General features: G+C 39.2%; 1 protein-coding gene across 1 annotated transcript in view; it reads left to right on the top strand.

Annotated features, from left to right (window-relative positions):
- The window catches only part of INF2 (inverted formin 2), a 77,865-nt gene that overhangs the window by 24,781 nt on the left and 36,198 nt on the right, over positions 1-16,886 (top strand). The gene's annotated exons all lie outside the window — the stretch shown is intronic.

Genomic DNA, 16,886 nt, shown 5'->3' with positions numbered 1-16,886 from the left:
TTGTGTTTGTGAGGATTAATTTTATTATTGAACAACAACCATGTTCTCAATGAACCCAAAAAACTCATTAATATCAAAGCTGAATATTTTTGGAAGTAGTTTTTAGTTTGTTTTTAGTTATAGCTATTTTAGGGGGATATCTGTGTGTGCAGGTGACTATTACTGTGCATAAGTATTAGGCAACTTAACAAAAAACAAATATATACCCATTTCAATTATTTATTTTTACCAGTGAAACCAATATAACATCTCAACATTCACAAATATACATTTCTGACATTCAAAAACATAACAAAAACAAATCAGTGACCAATATAGCCACCTTTCTTTGCAAGGACACTCAAAAGCCTGCCATCCATGGATTCTGTCAGTGTTTTGATCTGTTCACCATCAACATTGCGTGCAGCAGCAACCACAGCCTCCCAGACACTGTTCAGAGAGGTGTACTGTTTTCCCTCCTTGTAAATCTCACATTTGATGATGGACCACAGGTTCTCAATGGGGTTCAGATCAGGTGAACAAGGAGGCCATGTCATTAGATTTCCTTCTTTTATACCCTTTCTTGCCAGCCACGCTGTGGAGTACTTGGACGCGTGTGATGGAGCATTGTCCTGCATGAAAATCATGTTTTTCTTGAAGGATGCAGACTTCTTCCTGTACCACTGCTTGAAGAAGGTGTCTTCCAGAAACTGGCAGTAGGACTGGGAGTTGAGCTTGACTCCATCCTCAACCCGAAAAGGCCCCACAAGCTCATCTTTGATGATACCAGCCCAAACCAGTACTCCACCTCCACCTTGCTGGCGTCTGAGTCGGACTGGAGCTCTCTGCCCTTTACCAATCCAGCCACGGGCCCATCCATCTGGCCCATCAAGACTCACTCTCATTTCATCAGTCCATAAAACCTTAGAAAAATCAGTCTTGAGATATTTCTTGGCCCAGTCTTGACGTTTCAGCTTGTGTGTCTTGTTCAGTGGTGGTCGTCTTTCAGCCTTTCTTACCTTGGCCATGTCTCTGAGTATTGCACACCTTGTGCTTTTGGGCACTCCAGTGATGTTGCAGCTCTGAAATATGGCCAAACTGGTGGCAAGTGGCATCTTGGCAGCTGCACGCTTGACTTTTCTCAGTTCATGGGCAGTTATTTTGCGCCTTGGTTTCTCCACACGCTTCTTGCGACCCTGTTGACTATTTTGAATGAAACGCTTGATTGTTCGATGATCACGCTTCAGAAGCTTTGCAATTTTAAGAGTGCTGCATCCCTCTGCAAGATATCTCACTATTTTTGACTTTTCTGAGCCTGTCAAGTCCTTCTTTTGACCCATTTTGCCAAAGGAAAGGAAGTTGCCTAATAATTATGCACACCTAATACAGGGTGTTGATGTCATTAGACCACACCCCTTCTCATTACAGAGATGCACATCACCTAATATGCTTAATTGGTAGTAGGCTTTCGAGCCTATACAGCTTGGAGTAAGACAACATGCATAAAGAGGATGATGTGGTCAAAATACTCATTTGCCTAATAATTCTGCACTCCCTGTAACTTCCTTTTCTATATTAATCCCATGTGTTCATATTAAATGAGCAAAAAACTACAATTTATTTTCAGACTTGTTTAAAAGAAACTTTTTTTGACACAAAGGAAAAAAATGTACCATATAAAAAGGGAGTACCGCACTGTAAGGAGATTTGAGCAAGCTGAAGTTATTTTAAGAAAAATGTGCAACACATACACAAAGATATAATTTGTAAAACAGTTATAGGGAAGAGCCAATACTTGTTATTTGTTAGGGGTGTTTTTTTTTTAGTAATACATGATCTGACACTGTTTAGCATCCCAATGTTCAGTATCCCTCAATTATTGATTGCTTACATTTGGTTCAATGACAGACTGAATTTGGCTAGCCAGATATTACTTTTTTAAGTATACTTGTTTTTAATTAGTCAAATTTTATCTTGGAAACATGAATCAGAATCAGAAGAAAGTGGAGTCCACAGTTTAATTGTCCTGTAATAGTTGTTAACAATTGCCTCTGCATATTTTCAACAAATAGTCTTGCTTCTTCTGAAACACAAGCCATTTCACCCACCCCTTATTACACATATTAAGTGGTACACAAGCCAAACAGCAGACATAATCCTACCATGTTATTTAAAAAAAAATCTTGACATTCTTTCAGCTGTGTAACCCTGCTTTGATGTCTCCTGGGATCACACATCCCCCACCCCAAAGAATGTTCCTTTGACTCTAGTTTACGTATGAGCGATCACACCTGTTGAACAAGCAAGTTTGCTAATACCTTAAGTTTCCTTATCTTTTTCTGTCTTCAGAGAATATTTTTTACATGAATGGCCTTCTGGGGAATCTCTGTTGAAAGAAAATTCTGGGGAATGTTGTACCATGCTCACACTTTGACCAGGAACAATGTTGCCATATTAAAATCAAGAATAGATCCTAAGTTTTTCCTGTTAGCTTCATATTCATATTCAAGAATCTTATCAATCAAACATATTAGACTTTTTTCAAGGTTATTGTACTTAATTTTGATATTCTAGGGATGGAAAAATTTTGGTGGATGAGGGTTAAACCTTTTTTGAAGAATCAAAAAACGATGGGGCAGACCAGATGGAACCACATCTTGCACCTTAAATTTTCCATTCTCTCTAAGATTTTTTTTTAATGTCTGAAGTGTTGAGATCCCTGTGTATTATAAAACATACAAAATAATACATAAAGCAGGAATATAAACATTCAAAATCAAAAGAATCCTGTCATCATCCAGAGGAATAATCCCAAACTCCTGCTCCAAAACTAGAGGGAACAATCAAGTCTTTGTTGTTGTTGTTAGTTGCGAAGTCGTGTCCGACCCATCGCGACCCCATGGACAATGTTCCTCCAGGCCTTCCTGTCCTCTAGCATCTTCTGGAGTGCATTTAGGCTCACGCCTGCTGCTTCAGTGACTCCATCCAGCCACCTCATTCTCTGTCGTCCCCTTCGTTTGCCCTCAACCTTTCCCAGCATTAGGCTCTTCTCCAGTGAGTCCTTCCTTCTCATTAGGTGGCCAAAGTATTTGAGTTTCCACTTCAGGATCTGGCCTTCTAAAGAGCAGTCAGGGTTGATCTCCTCTAGGACTGACCGGTTTGATCGCCTTGCAGTCCAAGGGACTCGCAGGAGTCTTCTCCAGCACCATAGTTCAAAGGCTTCAATTCTTTGGCGCTCAGCCTTTGTTATGGTCCAACTTTCACAGCCATACATGGCAACTGGGAAGACCATAGCCTTTACTATACACACTTTACCAAGTCTTTAGAGATCGCAAAAGTCGAGAAGAAAAAGGATATTGGAACGCCTGGAGGAAATACTATTGCAGAAGAAGAAGGCAGTGACTGGAAAGACTTGTTTTAAGTTAGGTCACATTTATTTCAGTGAGGAAAGCTCAAACATGACTCCATCTGGAGCTATCACTACTTCTCCACAGGGTTATTTTTATTGCTTTATTAAATTATTATTTATTAGAATGGTTTTGAAGAGATCTTAACAGTTACAGTAATCTTAGATCAGTCTGAGATTAATTTGCACACATAATAAATCCTGACTTATTTACTATCCATTATAATTGTAGACATCTCCAAACAGGAATATAAGCAATCTTTAATAGCAAAGGTTACTGTCTGACACTACCTTCTGATTTTCCGCAGAAATCAAGAAGTCTCATTGTTCACCCCATTGTGGTGTTATGAAGAAGCATAGTGAAATCCAGTATGCTTCTTATTTAACCTTAAATCAATTTTATTGTTTAAATATGGCTGGAAACAAAGCTGTCAAAGAATCAAGAATGTATGTGCCTGCATGGACACATGTGCAATAAGCTGTTTATGGCCAGGTGTCTTTGTCTGAGGAAATTGGACCTGTAAAGTTACCTTCAAACCCTATATCACTCAGGAAATTGGAATGTATGAAAAGATCAATTTATTGTACTGGGTGTGTCAAAAGGGGAAAAATATGTAAATGTATTTGCTCAATAAAGTCTTTTGCAGCCTTAGGGGAAAGAAGGTGTTCTCTCGTGTGCTCCTGCCCCTTCCAAATTCCTTCTTTCTGCCAAGTGTAATTTCTTAAGGGTCTAGAAAGGATCTTGAGAAATAAGGAAAAAGGGCAGTCCTCAAAATTTCTTGGGAATTTTGACCCCATCAGAAGTCTGAAAGACAGAGCCATTCTGCTTGAAATAAACAAGTTTGTTGTTTCTTTTTTCTTTGACAGTAGATAGCTTTCACAAAAAGCTTATTCACTGTTCCCATTTTGGAACAGTGCTGTCTATTTTTCCCCTTCTTTCAGCCAATAGAATAGCTTAACAACTGGGCTGTTACCAAAGTCGTTAAATGTTCCATAACAAAAAAGGATTGCTGGGTATATTTCAGTTTTATTCAGCCTTTTCAGCAAAGAATTCAATACAGCATATGTAATTTTTGTTTGCACCATTTTCTCTTACAAACAATCATGTGAGTAGGCTAGGCTAGCTTTCTCTATTTTGACTGCCATCCTGATCTGTGGCCCAGTTCCAGAATTTGCAATAACTCCCATGCTGGCTGAGAATCTTGAATGCTGGAGAGTGAGTTTGTAAAGGATTCCCAAGTTGTTGAAGGTTGGTTTGTATCAGAGTGTGCAACAATCAAAATTTACCTATACCAAGTGAATTTCATAGTTCAATAAGAATTTGAAACTTTACTAGGTAAATGTGCATAACATTTTAGTTTAAAGACTTCCAGATTGATTCAGGATTCCCAGATTTCCTCCAGAATACCAGGATTTCTTTGTGCATAAAAACAACTGCATATGATATCCTTACTTATATGAGAAAATACATTTAAAAACATACGTTTTTGAGAGTAAAGTTGAAAAAAGAAATTAGGATGAGCAGTAGTAGCAGGGTGGAAAACAAGAATACTCATGAGACTTCCTCCCTACCTAGTCAGTAATTTAGTGCTATTCCATGATGAGTCACAGTCAACTTCACCCATCCAATCATCTCAAGAAGGTCTGCTAAGAATTGTTGCTCTTTGAGATTTCTGGGTATTGGGCCAGAACAGTGCTTTTTTTGTAAAAGAAAAAGGTGCCGGAACTCACACATGTCATACAACCCGCCTTGCCTACCCTACAAGGTTCCATCCAAAAAAGGTGCCGGAACTCCGTTCTGAGCGTTCTATGAGAAAAAAAGCCCTGGGCCAGAAGCTTTCTTTATGGCAGCCCCTGCATTATGGATCATGCTTCCCCTGGACACCTTCTCATATTCATCAGGTATTCAGCTCCACTTTTTGCTATTGGTTTCATCTCTTCTATAGTTTATTTTACGGGATGGTGTGTGTGTGTTTTTTTGTTCTTACTTCTATGTATACCACCTACAGTTACACTATTGGTTAACAAATAAAACAAATTAAAATTGTTATAAGTATAAATTTAAACTGACATCTTACTTTATGGTTACAATGTAACTTCCATTTCCCCCCCATCAGCTTCTGTTTTTTTCTAATCAAGCCTATATATCATAATTTCATTTTTTTGTTTCACAAAAAAAGTCCAGAAAGGGTCATTACAATAAATCAGTGTGTTTTCTCTAATCAAATTAGTCAATTTTGCCATTTCCACAAGCTCCATCATCTGTACCATCTGCTCTTCCATTGTGAGCAATGCCAAATCTTTCCACCATTATGTACAGTATATACTGTGTAAGTCTTGCTTTTGTGTACATAAGAAAACTACTGAGATGTACATCCTTCACATGTCATATATTCTCTTAATTTTATTTTGACATCTGCCTGAGCAAATTTCATTATGTCACCATAAGTACTAAGTATGAATTAGGGCAGTCATAAGCTTGAGGGAGTCAAGCTATTCTCCAAAGCACCTGAAGGCAGGACAAGAAGCAATGGATGGAAACTAATCAAAGAGAGAAGCAATTTAGAACTAAGGAGAAATTTTCTGACAGTTAGAACAATTAATCAGTGGAACAACATGCCTCCAGAAGCTGTGAATGCTCCAATACTGGAAGTTTTTAAGAAGAGACTGGACAGCCATTTGTATGAAATGGTATAGGGTTTCCTGTCTGAGCAGGGGGTTGGACTAGATGACCTCCAATGCCCCTTCCAACTTTATTATTATTTTTATTATTAAATCATCAAAGACTCAGCACAACAGCCAGTTCCCATGTAATAATTGGTACTGAGAAAGAATATATGTATTGTAACATTAAAAAAAGATAAAGGAAAATAAAGTTACCGGTATGTTTGTTCCAACTCCCCATAGTGCAACAGTATTTTTAGAAAGCTGCTGTGTTTTTAAATAGTTCATTGAAGTTTCCAGAAGTGGAAAGTTGAGATTGAAGTCTAGAAAGGAGAAGTAACTTTGCTGACCTATTTTCAGGACTAATCCTCAGCATATCTGTTCTGCAATACTCTAGGCTCAGAATATATAACTAATTATTATAATTTTACAAATACAAATACACTCTCTGAATTAAAAACTATCCTAAGACACAGCTTGTCTAACAAGTCATGAGTAAAAGCACAATTACATAAAACTAGAATTAATTCTCCCCATCTGTCCTGCCTCCTTTTGAGATTACAATCCATAATGCACCATTAAAGACCAATTATGGTCTCTTATAAATCATAGTTTACATGCCACAGTAATTGGATTCACATTCTGTGAAACCCCAAAAGAAACAATCCAGTGGTTTAGCACGATGTGTGAAATATTGATTAGGGAAGTACAAAACTTCCTGAGAAATTTCAGTTGCTGTAACCTGACATTTGATTCACTATAGAATGTGTGGCTCATCTACTCAGAAGTAAGTCTCATTGATCTCAGTGGGGCTTACTTTAAGGGAATTAGTTCTCAGATGATAATCTCACAGTTCCTGTGATCATAAATCTCCAAACATGCCTTGTGACCTTCTGTTATAGAAACAACTGGGTTGCAAGCTGGAAGCACAGAGCCACATTGGAAAAACATTGGTAATCTTCAAATTTCTCTCTTCCCCACCTACCCTACTTTCCTCTGGTGTTTTCTTCCTTAACTGGGTTACTTACACAAAACTGGGCAACCTGCTTCTGACGAGGGTTGTGACAGTCACTGCAGTACTAAGAAAACAAAGCAATATTTTAGAAGGAAATTGCCAAAGAATTGGACATGCTGACCAAAGTAATAATACTGTTTTCCAATTTTGATGGCTGGAAAGATATAATATTTCCACATCAGAAGAACTGCATTATCTTATTCTGCTTTACAAATGAGTAACTTTGGAGCATATGTTGCAATTTAAATGAATTTACTTGAAAATTACAAATTGCCCTTTAGCTTTATTTCAAGGAGGAACTCTCCAACTGGGGGTTGATATCAAGGTATATGTGTTTGGACCAATCAGGCCATGAGAAAATCAGCTGTAAGGGGTGTTTTCATCCTTTCTCAGCAGATTCAGTTCTTTTGCAAATGACACTAAGATTGTTTAACCCCATCTTTTCCAATTCATTTTACTTTTGCACTTTCAGCTTAATTGTGGAGAAATTACTTACATTGGCAGTACAAAACCAATGGGCATTAAGGGTATTAATTCTACCCATCGATTCTCGTCTGCCTGTATTATTTATTAAGAATAGTTTTACACAATCCTTCAGGGGAGGATTTGTCCAGCTTTGCAATACTGTGACTCCATAAATAATATATGAGTTTGTGTTTTGCTTCCCCATGTATAAAACATTATTTAGTTGGGGTTGGGCAATAAATACTGTATTTTTCCTTCTATAAGATGCACCCTTGTATAAGATGCTCTCTGCGTTGATCAGCTGATTGGTGGAGCACCGAACAGCTGAGCCGGCAAATCCGCAAGTTCGGCCGGCTGAAGATCTTGCCCCCTCCCCCTTCCCATTAGTGGCAAGCCCACAGGGGCTTAACACCTGCACTAGGTGGCATGGCAACCGACACAGGTATGGCCTGGGCTGTGGAGGTTACCATTATTTTTCCCGTGTATAAGACGCACCTGATTTTTGAAGAGTGTTTTCAGGAAAAAATAGCATCTTATACACAGAAAAATACGGTAAATGTACTGCTTAATTATTAAATGTTGATCTGTGTGTGTGTGTGTGTGTGTGTGTGTGTGTGTGTGTGTTTTCACACTTCTGCAGCCACCTACCCGGACTTGCCCAGGCAAAGTGGGAGCTCTTGTCAAAATTCACTCCTGCTTTGCCTGGGAACACCCATAGTCTTCTTGCCCAGACAAAGCAAGGAGCAAAGTCTAGAGTGAGTTTTGATAGAACTCCTACAAAACCTTGCAACTTTGATCAGATTTTAAAAAATAATAATAGTGACAACCTCTAAAATGCTTATGTCCCCCTAGCTGATCCTCTCCCATAATTTGAGATTACCTACTCTGTCAGATCTAGGTTATAAAAATCTAGTCTACTACTAGTTTGCAACAAAGAGTTGTGACATCTCTTTACTGCTATTTGGATTTTGAAAATCAGATGTAGTAGCTAGTCTGTTCTTCATTTAATATAATATATGCTAGATAGATAGATAGATTGATTATGTGACATCACATCAGTGTTGACTGTCAGTGACCATATGGTTCACTGACCATATGGTTCAATGACCATCTGGTTCATTTTCTCCATGAAAATCTGTCCCTAATATGGTTTTTCATATATTCCAACGTTGTACCACCGCCACTGTAACTGAATCCATCCATTTTGTTGCTGGTTTTCCACTTCTTTTTTTGTTCCACTTTTCCCAGCATCAAAGCCTTCTCCAGAGAGGTTTGCATACTGTATCCAACGTAGGATAATTTGAGTCTGGTTATTTGAGTTTGAGTGAGAACTCTGGGTTGATTTGTTTGATGATCCATGTGTTTGTTTTCTGGACCATCCACAATATTCTTAGGAGTTTTCTCCAACACCAAAGTTCAAAAGTGTCTGTATTCTTCCTATCCTGTATATAATGAATAATGATGGAAAAATTTGGTCAGGCAAAACTATAATAAAAAGAAATATAACAACATGCAATAGCAAATAGGGACCTTTTATTTGTTCAGTTGTTAGATTTATATCTTGCTTTTTCTTCAGGAGCTCAGCATGATGTCAGTAGTATTTCCTCCTCTCACACAAAAACTCCTGAGGTGAATAGCAATGAAAGAGTGACTCAAAATGTTATTTGTTTAAACAGCATAGCTATGCTGGCTCAGGAATTCTGGGAGTTGAAGTCCACATGTCATAAAAGAGCCAAGGTTGCCTACCCCTGCTCTAGGTGGTATATAGAGTTAAAAACAATTTCAACAAAGGAAACAATCCAAGCCTTAATGTCTGAGAGCACAATAATAATTCCAGCACATAAGAAAACAATATTACCGGTAACCTGCAGAACCTGCTTCACCTTCCAATCCAAATGCCTGAGGGACCAACCAGGTCTTTAATATGTTATGGAAAAACTAACAGGGTCAGGGCCATCCAGATCCCTGCAGGGATGCATTGCCACAGAGAAAGCATTAACACTTGGGTGTCCAAAAGGTGCTTTTTTCACCAAACAACTGGACTTTCTTGTTTTTCATTGAAGGCGTTTCGCTTCTCATTCAAGAAGCTTCTTCAGCCGAGAGCTGAAGTCCCACAAATGTCATATCAGTCAGCATAATGTAATTTAAAATACTGGAAAAGAAATTATTTTGAATGTGCTGCTTAATTGAATGGTGTTGCCACTCGCACCTCCATGAGAAGAATGTTCCATGATCAAACTGCTATTCTTATATGTGCTCCAGCAGATGACAGTACCAAGCCAACATCTGTTGATCTCAAAGGACTAAGCAAGCTCAAACCTAGTTAGCATTTGGATGGGGAAACAACCAAGAAAATTTAATTTGCAGAACATTTAAGAAATAACAGGGAAGAAGGTAATGGCAAACCACATCCATATTATAGCCAGAAGTCTTTACTTTTTTTAAATGTATACTGTGTCATTTGGAGAGGAGCCTCTTTTAATTGTCTTGGGAATAAATATCCCTGCAGCTATTTAAAGAAAAACACTCCCTGTATCAACATTAAGAATAAGGATATCACATTTGGAATATTTATTTCTCCACCCACAGATACTTTTTAATTTAAGATGTCTGAGTTCTTTGGCAAAGCATAGGTCAGGAGTTATTTTGCTACAGTTCATGCAACCTACCATACATTCCTTTCTGCTGATATATTTCTCTGGTAGGAAAGGCCATAAACAGAGCTTTGTTCTAAGTTTCAGGAAAGGCAGCTAAAATGTTACTTTTGAAAAATTAGGTCAGATCCTGCCAATGTTGTTTTGGGAAAGCACGAGCAAAAGTTATGGTTGTACAAAGTATCTGTAGGATGGAAAACTCAGGTATTTTTTTTTTGAGAAATTTTAAAGGAAAGGTGAATTATCCCCCTGGCAGGGAATAAATCAAACTCAGCTGAAAGGCAGTAGGAAGGGCTGGAGAAAAAGCTAACAAGGGTTCTCTAAAGTTAAAAGTAAATTTCTGTTTCAAGATAACAGGCAGTTTTCTCCTATCACATCTGAGAGTAAAGTGTTTATATCACGGGTGTCAAACTCGTCACGTCACGTGACGTGTCGTAACGTATCATGAGGTTTTTTGCATTGTCGGAGCTGGGGTGGGCACGGCCCGTGGACTGGCAATTTGATACCCCTGGTTTACATGATTGCCCCATGGATGCTTCAGAATTACATTACAGTTAGTCCATGACTTAGGACTATGATTGAACCTGGCAGTTGTTTAGTGGGTCACCATGTGACTGTGCCTGATGGCACTAGCTTTTCTACAATGGTTAGTAAATGAATATGGTAATCATTAAGCAAATTAATTGTACCCAATGAGCATTTTTTGCCAGAAATCAGAAATTTACCAAACCTTTCTGGCAAAAAAACCCCTCATAAATCATGGTTATGTGACTGTGGGACACTGCAAACAGCCAATTGTGAAGTCCAAAATGTGATCATGTGGCTGCGGGGGGGGCAGTGTTAGAATTTCAAAACTGGGTCATAAGTGGTTCTGGGGAGATCCATTCTAATGTTTACTAAAGTGACCTGTCATAAGTGAAGGACTTCCTGTACATCTTCTTAGTATTTTACACAACATACCTTGATATAACTTTGAAGGAAGAGAAGTGTTCTAGTTTTATTGTCACCTCGCAGCGAGATGGGCAGCAAACAAATTTAAGAAAATGTAATTGTTAATTTTGTTATGAAAATCTTTGTGGCTTATTACTAGAACAAAAACATAAATTAGGGATGAGAGTATATCTTTTGTAATTAATTTTCATTGCTTTCAAATTAAAAGAAAGAGCGAGGAGAAACACTATGATAAATCATTTTAACAGTAAGCAGTAACAATTCATGAAGGTATAATAAGGATAATGCTTCTTTAAAACACATGCTTTTACAATGCCCTTATACTTAACTATGTTTTGGGAGAAAGTAGTGGTTTATATAAATATGATTGCGCGCCAAAAGCTAAAATTTTCCTAGAAAAATATTCTTTTAAATGTACATGGAATTTGGCAAATAGAATTTTCCATACTCTTATTATGGCCAGAAGGCTGATTGTTCAGCATTGGAAAGTTAAATGGGTGGCTCTTTTCATGTAATGGATTGAGGAAATAATTGCACTTGCCACTTATGAGCGGACTGCCTATAGACGTAGACTTTGTATAGACAAGTATAATGAAATATGGGACTAATTTATACAAATACAGTAGATTAAAATATGATATTATATAAGGGTATTATAATACATATTTATAATATTTGTTACACACAAACACACACACACATACATATACATATACACAGGGCTTTTTTCCCCATAGAACGCTCAGAACGGCATTCCGACACCTTTTTTGCGCACACACACACACACACACACACACACACACAAAAAGCTGAAGGAAACTGTTCTAGAGAGCCAAATTCTCCTCAGCAGCACACCAACGAGGCAGCCAGACTGCAGAGCAGCAGAATGCATCGCAGTGACGGGCCTTCAAATGGCTCAGATCGAAGGAAACACGTTCTGTACGGGCTAATTCAAAAGTGGGAGGGTAAGAAGGGCCGAGTGTGAACAGGTTGCCTAGCAACCTGCTTAAACAAACTTTCAGCTCCTGGTGAGGGATGCCTTGCCTTTTTTAAGCTGGGAAGTTGAAAAAAATGCTAAAAAGAAGGCAATAGAGGAAAATGTATGGATATAGCCAGCAGACGTTTAGGGAACCTTTATTTTTCATACACTGTTCAAATTTTGTTTTAATGCCATGGTGATACACAATCAAATGTAGTCAGTCGGTTTTTTTAATCCCAAAGCATCTGTTCGTTAAATACAGTATAACAAAGTTTTGGATGATGGAATTATTTTTTATCTAAGGATAACTAATGATAACAGCTCTTAAATCTGTTATTTTGTTTTATTTTTGCACAAAAATGTATAATTTGCATTTGCATTCATTTACATTTAGAATATGTTGTTAAAATGTATTGGTGTTGAAATAATTAGTGCACACATATACCTAAAACCAGTTTATTGGATTTGGCAATTGTACTAAAAACAAATTATCGTTGTCACCCAATATAATTCAATTTGAAATCAAGTGAAAAATTGATTTAAATTATTTTATTAAAACAAATTAATGGCAATTCTTTTATAAGAAGTTGCCTCAAACAAAATGAAATTTAAATACATTGTGCATTGTGACTGCTTTCTATTGCGTTCCTCAAATACCATACTTATTCTTATGCCAAGAGACCTTGAGTATTTTTATGGTGATCAATGTACCAGGAAGATAAGGAAGAATGCTTTGGAAGCATAAGAACGTAACTGCGGTCATGCAAAGGAATAGTGCATTAAAGAGGAATCTGATTTGTGATGTGTGCCATGTGTTCAATTAATGTAGCTTGCACAGCCCCGCCCTATAGAGCGGGCCCCACTGCTCCCACAGCACCACGTGCACCGGCTCCAGCCCCGGGGGGCAGCCCACCACAGCAGCGCCACCCCCCGCCTCCTGTGCCCACCAAGATGAGAGTTCCAGCACCTTTTTTTTTAGAATAAAAGCACTGCATACACATATACATATACATATACATATACATATACATATACATATACATATACATATACATATACATATACATATACATATACATATACATATACATATACATATACATATACATATACACACACACGTGTGTGTGTGTGTGTGTGTGTGTGTGTAATTTTTTTTTTTGGCTTGCTAACAAAGAATAAAGGGAGACCGATATGATCATTTCAAACTTATTTGTTTTCATCAATCAGCCCTACCCTTCTGAGATTCGAACCTGGGCCGACTGCGTCTTAAGCAGTTGTTTTAACCCCTAGGCCACAGGCTCTCTCTCTCTCTCTCTCTCTGTTAGCTAAGAAGCAAGGAAGATATGTGTTAAATGTTTGTTAAGCATTCAGAATACACTTGCTTAGTCCTAGACACGGGACAAATCTTATTTCCTGTTTCAGCCCAGCCCAAGGCCATCTACAGGCAGTAGCCACAGCAGTGGCCTTGGGCTAGGCTGAAACAGGAAATAAGATTTGTCCCGTGTCTGGGACTAAGCAAGTGTATTCTGAATGCTTAACAAACATTTAACATATACATATACATATACATATACATATACATATATAGAGATCTTTGGTCATTCAGGTTTTTTCCCACGTAGAATTGGAGGTATCAGGGCAACGTTTCGATGAAATCTCATCCGTCATCCTCAGGCTGGTGACTTCAGCTTCGTTCTTCTGGGAGAAGTGTGTGGTAGTGGCTGTTTTTTCTTCTTTTTTAAACTGCCAGGGGGGGTGTTCTGTGGGTGGAGGTGTGCTCTGATTGGGTGGGGGGTTAGCTGTGTTCTGATTGGGTGGGAGTGTGTTTTGAATGGGGGCTGTGTTCTGATTGGGTGGGGATGTGTTTTGAGTGGATGGGCTGGTCTCAGCTGCCAGCCTTAGACCTGAACTGGTGAGTTGTGCTGCTTTTGTTCGGCTCTGTGTTTGTGGTGGTGCCATGTTTTTATAGTGGGTGTCAGTTTGCTTATTGTGTGGTTTGGAGGGGTTTAAAGTGGCTAATGTTGCAGCTGTAGTTAGGTTTCTGTTTTGTGGTTGTGTGTCGTTATCGTTGTAGGTTCGGATTTGCTTTTTGAATGGTTGTGTGGTGGTGATGTCATGTGATGTTATCATGAGTTTGGGTCTGGTATCATTCTTGGTGGTTGGGACTCGTCTGTCAATCAAGGCGGGTTTCCAAATGGCTGGTAGGCGAGAGGTATCATCTCGTTTGTTCATGCTGTGAGGGCGTTTTACTATCTCGATGGCTTCTCTGATTATTCTGTTGTTAAAATGTTCAATTTTGGCAATAGTTCTGGTTTTTTTAAAATCAATTTCATGTCCCGTGGCTTTAAAGTGTTGGAACAGGGATGAAGTTTGTTCTCCCTTTCTGAGTGAGTTCCTGTGCTCTTCAATGCGTGCACTTATTCTTCTGTTGGTCTGTCCGATGTATGTGGTGGGGCAGGTGGTGCATGGGATTTCATATACTCCTTGGTTTTCTAACCCAATTATGTCTTTGGGGTTTCTTAGGATGGTGGATATTTTTCTGTCTGTGTAGAATGCTGTTTTGATGTTGTGTTTTTGGAGGATCTTGCTGATTCTGTCTGTGGTCCCTTTTAAGTATGGGAGGAGGGCTTTGCCATTTCCTTGTTCTCTGTCTTGGGTTTTTGTGGGTGTCTCTCTTCGGATTAAGTTGGTAATCATGTTTCTTTGGAATCCGTTGGCTGTTAGTACATTAGTGACAGTGTGTAGTTCGGTTTTTAGGTGTTGTTCGTCAGCTAGGTGTTTTGTTCTGGAGATGAATGTCTTGGCTATGGAGTTGATCTGTGCTGGGTGGTGGTGTGAGAGTGCGTTCAGATAGCGGTTTGTGTGTGTGTTTTTATGGTAGATAGTGTGTCCTAGGGAGCCGTTGGATTTCTTGTAGACTAAGACGTCAAGGAAGGGAAGTTGATTGTTAGCTTCTGTTTCCATGGTGAATTGTATTTTGGGGTGTAGGCTATTGAGGTGTGTGAGGAAGTCATCCAGTTTTTCTTTGCCGTGTGGCCAGATTACGAAGGTGTCATCTACGTATCTGAGCCAGAGTTTAGGTTTGTGGTTGGATTTTTCTAGAGCGAGGGTTTCAAAGTGTTCCATGTAGAGGTTTGCGATGACAGGTGAAAGGGGTGATCCCATGGGTGCTCCTTCCATTTGTTTGTATCATTCCCAGATTTTTCTCTGGGAATGATTGTTTGCTGGATCTCTTCACTGATGGGGGTGGCTTTTATTTTGGATTTTGTGTTTTTTTTCCAGGTAGGTGGTGGGATCTATCTTGAGGAGTTTGTATGTGGAGTCTCGGAGTAGGTTGGATAATTTGGTATGGTCGTCAGATGAGTTCATTACCACCGTGGCGTTGCCTTTGTCTGCTGGCAGAATGATTATGCTGGTGTCTTTTTTTAGGTTAAGTAGTGCTGTCTGTTCCTCTTTGGGTAAGTTGCTTTTGGGTGGTTTGCTGGTGCAGAGGATGTTGGTAACTTCGTGTCTGATTTTGTTGGTGTCATCAGGGTTAATTTTGGTCAGACTGGATTCGACTCTGCATATAATGGTTTCCGTGGGAATGTGTTTGGGAGCGACTGCAAAATTAAATCCTTTAGACAGGTTGTTGGTTTCGGCTTTGGTGAGAATCCTATCTGAGATGTTGTGCACAGTTTGTTTCATAGTGTTGTGACTCAGGGCCAGCCTGTGGGTCCGACAGCCGGCTCTGATGTATCGGATGACTCTGAGGGGGAGGAGGGAAATGAACCGGCTGATGATGGTTTGGAGGAGGGAAACGAACCGGCTGATGATGGTTTGGAGGCTTTGCAGAGTCCTCAGCCGGGGACCTCTTCTCAGCTGCGTGAGCCCGAGAGTGCGGAGGAAGATGACCCACAGCTGGCCCTGTTCAAGGACGCCCGACGCAGGAGGCAGTCAAGCAGGAACAAACAAAGAAAGGCTGCAGGACTCCTCGGGAGGAGGCACAGGGAGACCACGCCCTGAGCTCTCTATAAAAGCAGTGTTTGGGGAGGGGCTGGTTGCTGAAAGCAACTTTTCCGCTTGAGAAGACAAGCTCTAGTGTTTTTGTTAACTGCGTAATTAAATCTTGGCAGAAGCCTTTTAGCCTTGGACGCTTTCCAGTCTCTTCTTTTTGAATAGGGGTTGCGAGAAGAGGGCTGGTTCAGAACACATGTGTTGCTGTGAGAGAGATATATATGTGTTAAATGTCTGCTAAGTATTCAGATTACCTTGCTAGGCCCCAAACATGGGACAAATCTTATTTCCTGTTTCAGCCCAACCCAGGGCCATCCACAGGCAGTGGTCACAATAGTGACAGCTCATATTTGTGTAATTTTTTTTAATTGCTAACAAAGAATTAAAGGGAGACTGATATGCATTTCAATATATACATACAGAATTGTAAATATTTACTGTTTAAAAGGGATGAGATGATATCTAGATAGGTAGCAAAGGATAGCAATTGTTCTATGTGGGGGTCGGATGCACAGGTGCAGGCTTTTAATTTCTTGAGTTTCTTGAGTTTTCTCAGGCTAGATATGCTTACCCAGTTAATTGATGAAATGATTAGTGTTATGATGATTGGCCACCAAGAAATCCCAAGGATGAGACTTGACTGAAAAGAACTAAAGAAGATTCTCGGAAAAAGACAGTGGCAAGCTACTCATCTATTATTGCCAAAAGAATTATAGGAAATATAAACTATGTAGCTTTCAGGAGGTAACCTTGATCCAAGAAAGTCTTCATCTA

This window comes from Vipera berus, assembly GCF_964194415.1.
Source record: "Vipera berus genome assembly, chromosome: 1".
Taxonomy (NCBI): Eukaryota; Metazoa; Chordata; class Lepidosauria; order Squamata; family Viperidae; genus Vipera; species Vipera berus.
Note: the sequence above shows the minus strand (reverse complement) of the source record. Positions and strands in the feature narration are given on the sequence as shown.